This window comes from Ascaphus truei, chromosome 4, assembly GCF_040206685.1.
Source record: "Ascaphus truei isolate aAscTru1 chromosome 4, aAscTru1.hap1, whole genome shotgun sequence".
NCBI classification, from domain to species: Eukaryota; Metazoa; Chordata; class Amphibia; order Anura; family Ascaphidae; genus Ascaphus; species Ascaphus truei.
Window position 1 is genome coordinate 283181008 of NC_134486.1, and position 15497 is coordinate 283196504.

General features: G+C 45.9%; 1 protein-coding gene across 1 annotated transcript in view; it reads left to right on the top strand.

Annotated features, from left to right (window-relative positions):
- Positions 1-15497, top strand: part of LIN28B (lin-28 RNA binding posttranscriptional regulator B) — an 80260-nt gene that overhangs the window by 26248 nt on the left and 38515 nt on the right. The gene's annotated exons all lie outside the window — the stretch shown is intronic.

The window sequence follows — 15497 nt, forward strand, 5'->3', positions numbered from 1 at the left end:
GTGCCTCTTCTTTATCGGGTGCTCGCACAGCCTTACTCTTCTCTGCTTGGGAAGTAAGAGATCCATTCTGCTACAGCTACTGGCCATGGAACTTGACATGTGGCCAGCTTCTAATGACCACAACCGCACCGATTTGCACTTTTGTAGAGGAGACACCGGGGGAATGCATTTTGCCTTCCTATGGAGAATCCCTACCCCCTCTCTTTCTCCCACCCGCATACCTTTTAATTTGGGGTTCTAATGTCCTCTAATTAGAACCACAGTGGAGGGTCGACCCCTTGGAATATTCTTTGAAAAGTAGCCTGTATATTTTGGCTTTGTCTGCTTAGTGGGATGTGTTGCTGCGCTGTGCTCAATACGGTCTGCTCTGCTGTAGCTTTGCTGTCTGCTTTACTTGCCTTGCTATTGTCAGGAATCAACTCCTGGCTTTTCTCGCAGCCTTGCAGGGTACTGTTGTTCTCACTAATTCCCTCTTTGCAATCAACTGCAGCCGTGTGGGCTAGCCTTGTACTCACTCATTGGAGCAGTTCCCTCACACCCTCCTCCGGGGATTGGCCCGCTGGCCTTTAAGTACTGCATTCCCACAATCCTTTTCTGCCGAGCATAATCCTTCTTGGATGTTCACTGTGTTTGCCACAGCCACCTGTTTGGCCGCCTTGTTGCTGTTTCCATGTTCATGTTCCTTGTTCCTAGTTCGTGTTCCTGGTTCCTGAGGCCTGCTGCTCTCTCTCCACTGCAGAGGCCGTGTTCTGGTTCCTGTGCTGAAGCGGAGGATATCCAGCGTTTACTTCAGCTCCCTGTTTCCTGAGGCCTGCTGCCCTTCCCTTTGCAGAGGCCGGTCTACTAGTCCTGAGGTCTGTAGCTCTCTCTCCTTGCACAGGCTCGTTCTGCACTCCTGCGCTGAAGCATTGGTTTTCCAGTGCTGCCTGGCGGTGTGCCCACTCCGGTCTGCCTACCCCCCGGAGACCGGTACCATGGGCCATGGTCACCGCACGCGCAGAACCCGCTCCCGTCCTGCAGCTACTACGCTGAAGCGGGACCTAGTTGATTTCCTGTTATCGAAACTCCGCTTGGATAACATTTACCCTGATGTCTCCTATCCTGACCCTGGCTTGTCCACTGACTACGCTGCTCTCTCCAGTCCCGACCCTGCTATGTACGACTACGAACTGCTCAATCCTGATCCGACTACGTGGTCTCAGGTCGGTGATTATACAACCCCACCTCAGCCCCGCGGTCCGGTCCTGGTTTGTGGTGAGCACAACCGTGACAGTATGCTTGGCCCCACAAACTCGGACCGCCCTGTGGTGAGGGTTGGTATATTTCTATCTGAAATCCTGTCCCGGCCTGCGGACCAGTTCCAGTTTGAAAATCAGTACCTGTATGAAAGACTGCCCCCGCATGAAAGTCAGTTCATGTTTGAAGGTTTAACCCCTTATGAAAGACAGCTCTGTAAAGAACTCCTTACCACGGCCCAGCGCCTTCGAGAGTCAAAACAAACCCTGGCCTCCCATCTTCATACCTTAAACTGGGACACTGTAGATCCTATGGCATTGGTTCAGGCTCAAGATACGATCCATAAACTGTCCCAAGATTTGGACGATTCCATAAGAGTACAGGACCCTCTCCTCGCTGGCTACGCTCTTTCTAATCACTTCCCCGGTGTTTCCAGTCCTGTTGCTCAACCTTTAGGGGTACCGCCCTCTCCTGAGTATGACCAAACTGTCCCACTCTCACTGCCCCCTAAGGTAGAAGCTGCCACGGTCTCTAACCCTGATTGCACTTCCTGTTACTTAGACCCCAAGGATAGGTATATGTTAACCTCTGCCAATCAGCCCTGTGAGACTTCCGTGGAGTATACGTGTATTTCCCAAGCTATGGCTTTAGTGGCTGATAATGAACCGCTTCTACCCTCAATTTCTAACTCAGAATCTCCAAATCCTGCCCTTGAGGTCATTCCTGTATTAACCCCTGTGGGGCAGCACTAAAAGTCTCCTTTGGAAATTCCCTGTTGTTCACCAGCTAAGGTCACATCCTTGGCGCCAGAGGAGGAACTCCTTGTGTCCCCAATTTCAGAGGCAAATCTCCCTCTTTTTGACTCTCAGGTACTATCTGCATTAACCGCTGTAAATCCTTGCTGTCCCCAGGCTAATTCTTCCTTTATAGCATCAGAGAATGAATCCCCAAGTCTGACAGCATATGTGGCATTGAATGACTCACCTAAGGTTGCGGAGTCCTTGGATATTCTTTGCTATAATCCCCCTGCTTCAGCTCAAGTTTCCGCTGCCATGTCCCATGAAACTTCTGCTAAAATACTGATTCCAGTTAAATGTATTCAGGAACCAGGTTTTTCCCTTTTTCGCAGAATCCCCACTCCCAGGTATTTCGCTGACCCAGTCTCACCCAGAGAGCTGAGAACCCAACTTCAGCGCATAGTCCCCTTGTCAGGGAATCTGTAGTCGTTTCTGGTTTCCCAGACACTCTTTCCCAGGTACCCACTTCAGAGACCAGCACAGTTGTGGTTGACCCCCTTGTACTGTCTGTGTTCTCCTCTTCTCAAACCTAGGGTTAAAAGCGAACAGTGGTCTTTATGCCCCTCCTGAGGCTCAAGTTGTTGAGTTCCCAGGAAGTTTTGCTGACACACTGCTCCCACTCAAAAGTGATGCTTTTTCATATGTGCTAGCTAGAAGCCTGTACACAGTTTCCCCCCTCTCTGAAATTTGCCTTGTCGGTCCCGCTACTCAGAGAGGTAAAATCCTTCCTTCAGATCCGGAATCACTTTCCATAGAGGCCGTCCTTGCTTTTGGTCCCTCTGATGCCTCTGCCCAAGCAACCCCTCCAGAGATCTGCGTATCTGTCGTCACCCCCTTAGTACTGTCAGAGACCACACTGCCTACATTACAAATTCAGGTGTTTAAATCTGAGCTATTTTGTTTTCCTTCCCTTGCTAAGCCTCAGTCCCTTAGCACTGCATCTAAATGTGCTCCAGCAACCGTTGGGTTACTCGGGGCTAAAATTAAAACTCCTGTGTTAAAGGGTACCTTCTCACACATGTCCAGCAAACCTAGAATTTCCGTGATTGTTTCTAAGTCACTTTCCACTATATCTGATTTTCTCACTAGTTAAACCCAGACATCCACACCACTGACTAGCAGTTCCGTTATCAGAATTTTCGCACTAGTAAACATGCCTATTTCTGATTTTGTCATGACAAATACTTCAGTTGTTAGGGCCCTTGCAGTTTTGGATAAGACTCTCTTTTCTTCTGAGGGTTCTGCTATTAAGAGTTTCCCCAGTTCCAACTTACCGCTTATTGACCCTCTAACTCCTACCATTACTTTCCCAGTGCCCGTCACTGATTCCCAGGCACCAGCTCCAGACACTAGTTATCCTCCTTCCAGTGTCCCTGCAGTACAGGACGTCCTTGTTACAGATTCTGAGCCTCCAGCTTCAGACACTAGCCCCCCTCCCTCTGCTTCCCCTGCACTGCCTGATTCGCAAGTTCCAGATAGTAAAGCTCCAGAGCCTATTCCCACTCCTATGACAAGTACGATGCCCTTGGAGTTCATTGCAGCACGTTGTCCGCCCCATCCGGTTGTTCAAATCTCTGCAAGTACCTGTATACCTTCCCCGGACTCTGATGCCATATCTGAAGTAACCCTTGCCGCACTCCAAATTCCCGGTACGGGAGGGCAGTTTCTTTTCACGGATCGTTCTGTGGCCCCTGAAGTACCCCAGAATGACTTTAACTATGGGGGTTCTCTCTCCCTATTGTCTCTAGAACTCTACACGCTGCCTTGGACTCTGTGATCTCCACGTCCCAGACAATACTGTCTGTCACTGAGGGTTCTACAGTATTTGGGAGCTCCGCTACTAGCTTCTCTGCCTCTGCGAATCCATGGTTATCCCTCTCGGAACCTTCTGTTGCCCCTGTTATTTCCTCTGTGTTGGAAATACTCAGTACGTACCCCAAGATTTCGGTCCCTAAGCCTAGTTTACTGCTTGCCTTGTCATCTACTATACCAATACCTGGCTATGCACCCACCCACCCTATACCTTTGCTGACCACTACCCGGAAAACCTCTGGAGGAGAAGACCCTCTCAAATTCCTACGTGTAGATGTCAGCAAAAACTTTGCCTGTCCGGTGGTCTCCCTGTTATAACCGATCAATTATCTGTGCCTCTTGGCCCTGTGACGTTAACTTTGTAACAAGCTATTAATAATACACACCAAATATAACTGGGTTGAACTGAACGAGGCTTAGATATGATAAAATATAATTTATTCCTTGAAAAAGGTGAACAGAACAAGATATACAAATAACAAACAAAATATAGCACTTACTGAAAGGTTTGGACAAGAAAGCCATCAGGATACAGGATGGGCCATTTCTTCCAGAATTCAGGTTCAGATGTAGACATCACGACAATACATGAAGATCATGAAGACCATGCATGAAGACATTTGAGTAAGGGCTGACTCTGGTTTAAATACCATTTCAACCCCCTCTCTTACAACCAAGGCGCCGAGCTGGCTAGAAAAATCTCTTTGAAGGAGATTTTGGCTTCCCTTGTAAGTGTGAAGACCGACACTTAAAAACACCCAGTCCCTTTGTTCCTGCCCTTAGTATAAACATTCAGGACAGTTAGTTTTTTATCACCGGGCAATGCTAATTCCTCAGGATGCCCTTCCTGCCCTATTTAGCATAGCAGATGGAGTCTGCATTTTTCAGAGCAGATCCAAAACCCCAGATACACTTTAATACCTACACATATTAAAATACCCGGTTCTGGTAGGTCCAGCAGGTCCAAAATTTCCAGACATTAATGCCGGAAGTGGTACACTATAGGGTCCAAGTTTCAGCCCGCTGCGACCTTCGGAACCGGAGTTATACAAATACCACATAAACCGTTTCATATTTTATTATAAAAATCTCCGCTAAAATGAAATCTCAGCTTTTCACTAAATCCCCATTGAAAGCAACGGGCTCCGCCGCCATGGGTTTCAATGGAGCAACTCCGCTGTTGTAGTCAATGGCGTTTCCCGCCATAGACTTTCAATGGAGAAACCGCCGCCATTGAAGTCTATGAGAAAATCCACAAATCTTTACATTCGTCCACACGACTGGTTGGTCTGAGAGGGCTGGGAAGGGGCACGCATTAAAGCCGGAACCTTGGCTACATGCCACCCAAATCCCATCCCTCTGGTCATTCCAGAACCGGAGATATAGACTTACATTTTTCAGCATTTTACACTTAGTCGTTTTTACGCCACACGGCTTTTCCCCATTGGAATTAATGGCCGGCGCCGCCATAGACAATGCATGGCGCACGCCACCATTAGATTCAATGGTGCGACCCTCCTTCTCCGCTTGACCCTTTATGATGGTCCCTCATTCCCGGACCCGGTGGGGGTCCCTAGGGGCTAGGAGCAAAAATAATTTTATTCCCAGGGGCCCTAGAATTTAAGATTCCCACGCCAATTGTCTTTGAACTTGACCGAAGTGATTAAACTCTTTTCAAAGACATTGTATCCGCTTTTGCGGTCTGCGGTTTGGATGGCTGCCAACCTGTTCCTCTAGGCCGGCGTTGAGGAATCTCCATTGAAGTCAATGAGCCCATTGACTTACAATGGGAAACCGCCGCTCCTCCTCTCGGTCGCCACCTGCTGGTCGTCGCTGGAAAACAGGTCCAAAACCGCTACTTCTGCCATTGGAACGCATGGAGCTGCAATGGTGGCCTATGGAAGGCTGCAAAATGGAGCCTGAAAAGGCGGGAAAAGGGAACAAAGGACTATAATCACTATTTTAACATTAACCCCTTCCCTCCCGCATCAACCCTAGTGTATGTGTGAGTGCAAACACCAGGATAACACAATACATTTCTACAGGGGAATAAACATTTGGATACTGAAGCAAGGCAAAAAAACATTACTGGACCTCAGTCCAGTTAACCCCTTGCTTCCCAGGTGAGAGTAGAGGGTGGCCAAATGGGGTGTAACCCCTTTAATCCCGGGCCAAATCCTCTCTATCATGACAAGCCCGCACTCTGGTACGATTACTAGGGACCGGGCACCCAGCTGGGGTCCCTCTGCCATTTCGACTCTGGAAACACCTCCTTCTCCACAGCTCTGGATTTACAAGTCATTTCGCGTGGCGAGCCCCATACTAAGAATGTCTTTGCCACCACTCTCTTATCCTAGAACAGTACTCGCCAATGAACTGCTCGTTTACGGATCCCCTTCCTGCCTAAAGCACTTTAGGAACAACTCAATGTCACCAAGACCCATGAATGGCCCTGTCTGGCCGCAGTTCGCAACCGGGGGGGTGGGGGTACGCAAAGGAGTACTCACGAGTCGCTGGACCACGACTCTACCCCAATCCTAGACAGTTCAGGAATAATTCCAGGTCCCCCAACTCTATGAGTGGTCATTTTCGCCCGGGGGTCTCACCTGAAGGAGGGGGGTTACTGTCAGGAATCCACTCCTGGCTTTTCTCGTAGCCTTGCAGGGTGCTGTTGTTCTCACTAATTCCCTCTTTGCAATCAACAGCAGCTGTGTGGGCTATCACTGCAACCTAGCCTTGTACTCACTCATTGGAGAGGTGCCCTCACACCCTCCTCCGGGGATTGGCCCGCTGGCCTTTAAGTACTGCATTCCCACAATCCTTCTCTGCCGAGCATAATCCTTCTTGGATGTTCACTGTGTTTGCCACAGCCACCTGTTTGGCCGCCTTGTTGCTGTTTCCATGTTCAGGTTCCTTGTTCCTAGTTCGTGTTCCTAGTTCCTGGGGCCTGCTGCTCTCTCTCCATTGCAGAGACCGTGTCCTGGTTCCTGTGCCTGAGAGGATCTCCAGCGTTTATTTCAGCTCCCTGTTCCCTGAGGCCTGCTGCCCTTTCCATAGCAGAGTCCTGTCTACTGGTTCCTGGGGCACTGTTGTTCTCTCCATTGCAGAGGCCGTGTCCTGGTTCCTGTGCTGAAGCGGAGGATCTCCAGCGTTTTCTTCAGCTCCCTGTTTCCTGAGACCTGCTGCCCTTCCCTTAGCAGAGGCTGGTCTACTAGTCCTGAGGTCTGTAGCTCTCTCTCCTTGCACAGGCTCATTCTGCACTCCTGCGCTGAAGCATTGGTTTTCCAGTGCTGCCTGGCGGTGTGCCCACTCCGGTCTGCCTACCCCTTCCGGAGACCGGTACCATGGGCCATGGTCGCCGCACGCGCAGAACCCGCTCCCGCCCTGCAGCTACTACGCTGAAGCGGGACCTAGTTGACTTCCTGTTACCGAATGTTATGGCCCTAAACTGTTCAATTCCAGGTACAGGGAAGACCAGAACAAATATGAAACATGGAGTACCCCATTCCTTGCTGTGCTTCCGGTGAGAGGAAGAATTTCTAATTTGACAGAGATCTGAGTCAAGAAGACGTCAGATCTATGGGTCTTGCAGATTGTAGCAAAAGTGATATAGAGTAGAATACAAGACCGTGCCAATAATACTCAGATTTTATGTTTCAGGAGTCCCCAGTCATTACATTTGAAGCAGGCCTTCAAGGAAGTCATTTGCTGCAGGACCAGGAAAAGTACATAATCTACTCCAAACTTTTCATACATACCCAGAGCCTCCGTGCAGTTGTCTTGTTCTGCATCACAAGCATGTAAATAGCTTTATCAAAATGAGATCAAGGTGCAATTGCTTGGATCCATAATTAATGTATTGTAGCCGGGGGATTTTCTAGCTTCAGTCGACATCAAAGATGTTTACCTGCACATTCCTATCAGGACATTCAGTCAAGTACCTGAGGTTTTGTTTGATGAGAGAACACTTTATGTTGTCCTTCTTTTTGGGGCTTGCAACCACTTTAAGAACCTTCACAAAGGTATTGGCTGTAGTGATTGCCCATCACTGGGGATATAAGTATTGCCATACTTGGGTAAACATTTGGTAAGGTATCAACTCTTGATCAACAGGTTGGATCATAAACACAGACAACAAGCTCTTTGGAACCGTCCCATACACTAGGCTTTCTAGGGATGGAGTTCAACACCTAAAGACATGTACATTTAGCTCAAAACAAGGTAACCAAGATTTTGTCTGAAGCAAAATAAGTATGATGGAGATATTTGACCACAGCAAAAATTGCTAGGTCTTTAAAAAATAAATAAATATATATATATATATATGTTACCTCCGCTGCCGACATAATTCCATGGCCTCAATTTAATCTCCGACCGCTTCAAAACAATTACTTGAAGCTTTGACATAGGAATCCACAGAATTCCAACCAGAAGATTTACCTGTCCTCTTCTATACAGCAAAGTCTTAGGGCCAGATCCATTGAGCTCTGTTAAATCAAGGCAAATAACATGACATTACCTAAGTAGGTAATGTGTATTATTTTCCCCTGAGTTTTATGGTTATCCACAAAGCTGGATATATGCAAAAACAGCAGTTATCAGTTACAGTTATTAGTTATCTCATTAGCATAGGTTTAACATCATAAATTTGCACTGCCTCATGTTAGCTTCAAATAACATGTCAAACCAAAAGTGGGTTTTGCTCCCATCAAGATCCTGAATAGGTGTTTAATTAAAGTTAATGAAGCGAAGAGCCGGAAAATAACCATGTAAAGAACAAAATAATAGGTATGTGATTTCGCTAACTGGTTTTACAATTATCCAGATCCTGTAAAAAAAAAACTATTTTAGGGTGTGGATGTGATTAATGGCAAGTTTTGCTATAACCGAGCGAATGCATCGTTAAATCCCTGTGTTACTGTAACGATGGTCTGTGGATATGCGTTGATACAGGGAACACCTCTTTTGCATATCTTTATCGCTGTACTAATGCAATGGCTCCTTATGGCTGAAAATAGCACTTAATACTGCATTACTGAGCCTCGAAGATACCCGTTAGTACTTAACGAGACGTTAACGCCTCGTTAAGTAAATAACAGCTTTGTGAAAATTCCTTTTTACAGACAACAGCAGCCAAGGCTGGGGAGCTCGTTTTCTCAATTCATCTGCTCTACAACAAAGGCAGCTCTGCTACTAAACATCTAGGAGATCGGTCATCTATGCAATATCAAATATCTCCTATCTAAAGGAAATTACACTAAATATATTCTCTGGCAACGCAACAACAGTCGTGTACATATACAAGAAAGAGGACACGAAGTCAAAGGGCAATGACAGATGTCTTAAGGATCCTTTTCTGGTCAGAAAAACATCCTGGCCATACATATTGCAATTCATTTAAATATCTCTGCAGGTTTTTAAAGTCACAATCTAATTAATCCCTGAGAATGGTCACTAAAATGGACATTTGCAACCCTGTTTCCAGATGCGGGTTACCAGTGATACACCTCATGGTGACAGTGTGAGGCTTCCAATCTATTGGTCAAGAACAGTCAAGTCAAGAAGCAATTTATCTAGATGCCATGTCAATTAAGTGGGACTTAATCTACATCACTAATCTACATCTTTTCCCATGAAGCCGAAGGTTCTCTCAAAGATCAGATTAGAAGTTGTGATAGTCATAGCCTCCTTTTGACCGAGATGGCCCTGGTGTGTGGACCTAGTCAAGAGTCATTACATATGAATCATGATATTGTTGTCCTTTTTCTGTTAGTATCCCAAGGATAATGAACAGAACTTTCCCTGCCTGGATGACATACTACATCAACAAATCGGCAGATTAAAGTCTACCTGGCAAAGTGTGGTGTGTGTCTGTGTATAGTATATTATGCTAATCTCTAAGGATGTGTGCAACAACCGTAATGCCTCAAGGACAGGCAGCAAGGAGAGGAGACAGAGATGACGAGGAGGGGGGAATGGAGAGCAGTGTGCACATGGGGCACGAGGGAGTGCAAAGAGAGGGGAGGAGAGACTGCAAGGTGAGTAGGAAGAGGAAACAGATAGCAAAGGAGAGGAGGAGACCTAGTAAGGCAGAGAGGTGAGGAGAGTGTGCTAAGAGGAGCAGGGTATGATGGAGGAAAGAGTAAGGTGGGGAAGAGAGGACGAAACAGCACGGCATTGCAGGGAGGGGTGAAAACAAAGAGTAATGTTTCATTAATACCCTTTAAAATCTGCTAGATCAGCATTTGTTACGCTGGGTATAGCTACTGTGTGTGTATATATATATCTATATACACACACATACACATGCTTGTGAATCCTTTAGGATTTTCACATATTTCAAACCTAAAATGTTGCTAAATCTCAATCCTAATAATAGATAAACTGATCAATCAATGACATACAAACATGATACTTTTTCAAGATTTATTTATCCACAATTGATTCAACATTCAATATACATGTATGGAAAAAGTATGTAAACTTTTAGATTCAGTACCTGGTGGCACCCCCTTGAGCAGCAATAATTTCAAGTAAGCGTTTCCTGTAACTGCTGGTTAGTCTCTCACATTGGTTTTGATGTATTTTGGTCCATTCCTCCCTATAGAACTGCATCAACGTGTGACATTTGAGAGCTTCCTTACATGAACAGTTTGCTTCAGGTTCTACCACAACATTTTGATGGGTTTAAGACCGGACTTTGACTAGGCCAATCTAAAACACAGAATTTCTTCTTTTGTAGCCATTCTTTTGTAGATCTGTTTGTATGTTTAGGATCATTGTCTTGAGCATGAGCCACTTTCGCTTCAGCTCATGGACGGATGGCCTGACATTCTCTTCTAGAATCTTCTGATACAATGCAGGGATTCCTGGCTGTGTCAATGATGGCAAGCCGTCCAGGTCCAGAGACAGCAAAGCTGTTCCAAACCATCACACTCCCACCACCATGCTGGACGGTTGTCTTCTGTTCGAACGCAGTTTTGTTTTTCACCAAACATAACGTTTCTCATTGAGGCCAAAAAGTTGTACCTGTTGTAGTTGAGAACATTGTTTCAGAAGTCTTGTGGATCACCTATGTGCTATTTGGCAAACTTCAGACGGGAAGCAATGTTCTTTTTAGCCGTGGTTTCCTCCTGGCTATCCTTCCATGAATACCATTCTTGTTCAGTCTTTTTCTGATAGTTGAGTCATGAACACTCAAATTAGCCAAGGTGAGAGTGGCCTGGAGATCCTTGGTTGTCACTCTGGGGTTCTTTGTGACTTCCTGGACGATTTACCAGTTTGCTCTTGGAGAGATTTTGGTAGGGCGACCACTCCTGGGTAGAGTGACTGCAGTCTTAAACTGTCTTCATTTGTCTGACCGTGGATTAGTGGAGCCCCAGATCCTTAGAAATGGTTTTGTAACCCGTTCTAGACTGATGAGCATCAATAACTGCTTTTCTGAGTTCCTCAGATTTCTTTTGATCGTGGCATTACGTATTTCCACACACCTGCATGGTGAAGACTAAACTCACAAAGTTTCTGATCTTTATGTAGGGTAGGGCCTCCCAAACTCGCCTAAAGAACTCCTAATTATTTAAACACCTGATTCTATTTATCCCCTTTAATTTAGCTGATAAAACCAGGGTTTCACTTACTTTTGCACTTACCCTAACTTTAAATTTTTGTCTGAACAGTGTCTTAATTCATACATCATTTTGTTTCAAAAGACATGGAATGGTTAATATAAATCCTATTGGATATTTAAGAAAAGACAGGTTTTGATTGAAGTAGGTTATCATGGAAAAACTATGGAATTTCCGTAATTACCATTGCGGTGCACAAACTTTTCCTCGCCATTGTAAACTGGATGTAGTTAGAGCATTGACAGCCGTGTTTAGGAGAACCTCAAGGCTGTTTACTCTGTTCTAGGGCACGTGGCCTCAGCACACCACAGATTAGGGCTCATTCAACAAGGTCTATGGCAACTTGGGCTTTAAAAGCACAGGTCTCCCTCCACACAAGACATTTGTAAGGAAGCAACATGGTTCTCATTGCGTACCTTCCTTAAGCATTATAGGTCAAATCTCCAGGGCTTGGCTGATGGGAGATTTGGGAGGAAGATTTTACACGTCGTAATTCCTAAGGCTACTAAGGATGTGCCCACCCAATTTAACTGCTTTGGACATCTCAGATGTTTTTGGCTGTCATAGAGGAAGAAAATAGGAAATTTACCTACTGATATTTCAGTTTCTTAAAGACCTCTATAGCAGCCTACTTGTTTTTCTTTTTACCTGTCTATTTTTGTTCATTTGCGCTTCTCAGACGCTTAGATAACATATAATTGACTAGGGAACAGGCTACACTTTCTTTATACATGCGTCAGAAGTCTTGTCCTACCCCAGCTAGAAGGAGGAGTTAAATCTCGGCTGCTTTTGGCTGCCATAGAGGATTTGAAGAAACCGAAATATCGGTCATTACATTTCCTATTTTTGTACTGTCATGGGAAGACTGGTAAGGAAAGTTCTTTCTTTGTGGCAGCCCAAAAGTCTACCCCCGCCCCCCTCTTTTTTTCCCCCTTATAATTTTCTAAATAATGTCCTATTCTTTAACAAAATGAACGTTTTGTATAAGGCATATATGGCTTTTTTCTTTTCTTTAGGCAATTGATATGAATTTTGATAGCAAATACAGTGCGTCCAAGTCTGCCTGTACCCTTATAGGTCAGTGTTCTGACGTTGCATTGGGTGATGCGGAAACGAGTGGGAGACGGTTGAAGGAAATGATCTGGTAGGTGTGTAGGTTGATGGCGGAAATGTTGGAAGAGGTTTCGTGCAGCAGGATACTTAGTTGCATAGTTTTTTTTTTTTTTTTTAAATACAGGACTAGAAGATGCGAGGGCCACCAAATATTGTCTCATTCTCTTAACCCTGTACTTGGAGAGGGCCCTGAAATCTATCCTTCCCCCTTCTAGGAGCTGATGGAGGTTCAGGGTTTGTACCTCTCAATTCTCATTAGACGGCACAAAATAAAAACTTGGCCCAAGATCTAAAACATCCTATTTTATTACATGAGAATCCTTGTACAGAGGTAAGTGTGTTAATGGTGTCTGTTAATATCGGCTGCAGGTTTGATATCCTGAGTCCAGACATTAGCTGCGGCATTAATCCATTTCATTTGGAAGAAAACAAAATCCTCACAAGGATGAGAAGCAAATAATGATAATAATACAAAATAGGAAAAAATCAATAGAATTTCTCATTCAAACCTTTTTCTTTTCTCTGGCACATTTTCCTCTGTTCTAATGATGGTATATCAATGCGTTTGTATAATGTAGGGGTTGCTTAGCAACCGGAAAATGCGGGTCTTGCGAGATCTGCAGTGTCGGGTGGAGCTTTTGAGACCTTTAACGCTTGAGTTGCTAGGTAACCACCAAGTAATCACTACGCACTATATAAAAATGGATGCCATTGAAAATGGAAAAATACTGCACACGGTTAAGCAATTATAGAGACAACCTGTTGCTGTGAGATAAAATGAGGTGGGTGGCATTTGTTGGTGTGTTGCTTCCTGTTTGATCTTTCCCCGTTGTGAAAAGAACAGCCATTAACGGCACAGCCCTTTCAAAAGAAATATCTTGGGAACACCCACACCCTCCCCTTCACCCCTCCCACCCCCTTATAATCATAACAGTGTAATAAAATTGCACAGGCCTAATGATCACTTTTACTCTCTGGAATCAGTGTTGCAATAATGGACAAAAGCATAGAGGTTTTTTGTTTTTAACGGCTGCAATCACTTAGATTGTAAGCTCTCCGGGCAGGGATCTATTTTCCTATTGTCTGATTTTGTTTGTTTTATAATTCCCTGTACTGCACGGTCGCTTATGTAAAGCACCGAGTATAGCTGTGGGCGCTATGTAAATAAAGATATACTGTACATACACAGCAATTAGACATTGTTATGGAACATGATGAGGGGGCCCTGCAGTTTTGGTGCTGATCATGTATTATTGTCCATGCATATACTGTACTGTACCATGTGACTACTGTTGCCATCATAAACGGTTCTGATTCTCTTCCTCCCCCACACTACTCCATGTGGCCTTTTATGCCATCTTTCAAGTAGAAAGCCTGTGATGCCTGATGGGGGAGGGAGCAGATAACACCATTCATTCAAGGCATCATGCGTTTTTCCTCTTAACCCCTTCAGTGCCCGAAGGACACAAAATGCTGTAGGCATTGAATTTCTGGTTTACTTGCCATACTCGTTACATTTGTGGTTGCGTGTCTCGTATCGATCTGTATCAATTTAAAACATCACCCAGATGAACCGTGCCATATCTATCTATATATGTATGTGGAGATAAATATATATTTATTTTATTATGTATTTCACTGTTTTTGTTGATTATTTACATTGTTTTGCATCAGGGATGTGTTCAAATCTTAAATGGAGTGACTAATCAGATTATCAACCTGATTAGTACATTTTATTCGTTTTAGGACTAACAATTATGTTGACTATTTAAACTGTGTGTGTGTGTGTATACATAAATGTATAATGCGCGTCATTGGCTTTTACAAAATGCAAAGCAATGCCAAATTTGTCTGGAGAAGTGTTATTAGATTTATGACCTTTAATATAGCTCTGATTTGATACTTTTTAAAAATATATATTTTTGTATTCTTTAACATTCTAAGATAGAGTTGTGCCATAACTCAATAAACATTTCCATTGATACTGATCTTAAGAAATTTGTCATGATGATATTTCTGCTGACTAGGAAGCATACAAAAGACCTCTAAATCTTAATATATAAAATCGAATGGTTAGTGAGGTTAGTGCTATCTGCGGTGAATCTGATTGGTCCTCAGCCTCTGGCCAATCAGATTGCTGTGTGTGACGTCACCCAACTGCCACTCTTCCCCCTCGGCTCGCGACACGCACACACACACACACACACCTACCTCTCTCTCTCCGGCGCTCATCTCTCCCTCCCTCCCCTCATCTCTCCCTCCCGGTGCTCATCTCTCCCCTCCCGGATCTCTCCCCCCCCTTCCTCCCTCGCGGCGCCAGTAGAGGTCCGCCGCTCATCTCTCCCCTCCCGGCGCTCATCTCTCCCCTCCCGGATCTCTCCCCCCCTTCCTCCCTCGCGGCGCCAGTAGAGGTCCGCCGCTCATCTCTCCCTCCCTCCCGGCGCTCATCTCTCCCCTCCCGGATCTCTCCCCCCCCTTCCTCCCTCGCGGCGCCAGTAGAGGTCCGCCGCTCATCTCTCCCTCCCTCATCTCTCCCCCCCTTCCTCCCTCGCGGCGCCAGTAGAGGTCCGCCGCTCATCTCTCCCTCCCTCCCGGCGCTCATCTCTCCCCTCCCGGCGCTCATCTCTCCCCTCCCGGCGCTCATCTCTCCCCTTCCTCCGCTCATGTCTCCCTCCCTCCGCTCACCTCTCCCGGCGCTCCGCTCATCTCCATCCCCGGCGCCCCCCCCCTGCCTTTCACGCCCCCCCCTGCCTTTCACGCCCCCCCCTGCCTTTCACGCCCCCCCCTGCCTTTCACGCCCCCCCCTGCCTTTCACGCCCCCCCCTGCCTTTCACGCCCCCCCTGCCTTTCACGCCCCCACCCCCTGCCTTTCACGCCCCCCCCTGCCTTTCACGCCCCCCCTGCCTTTCACGCC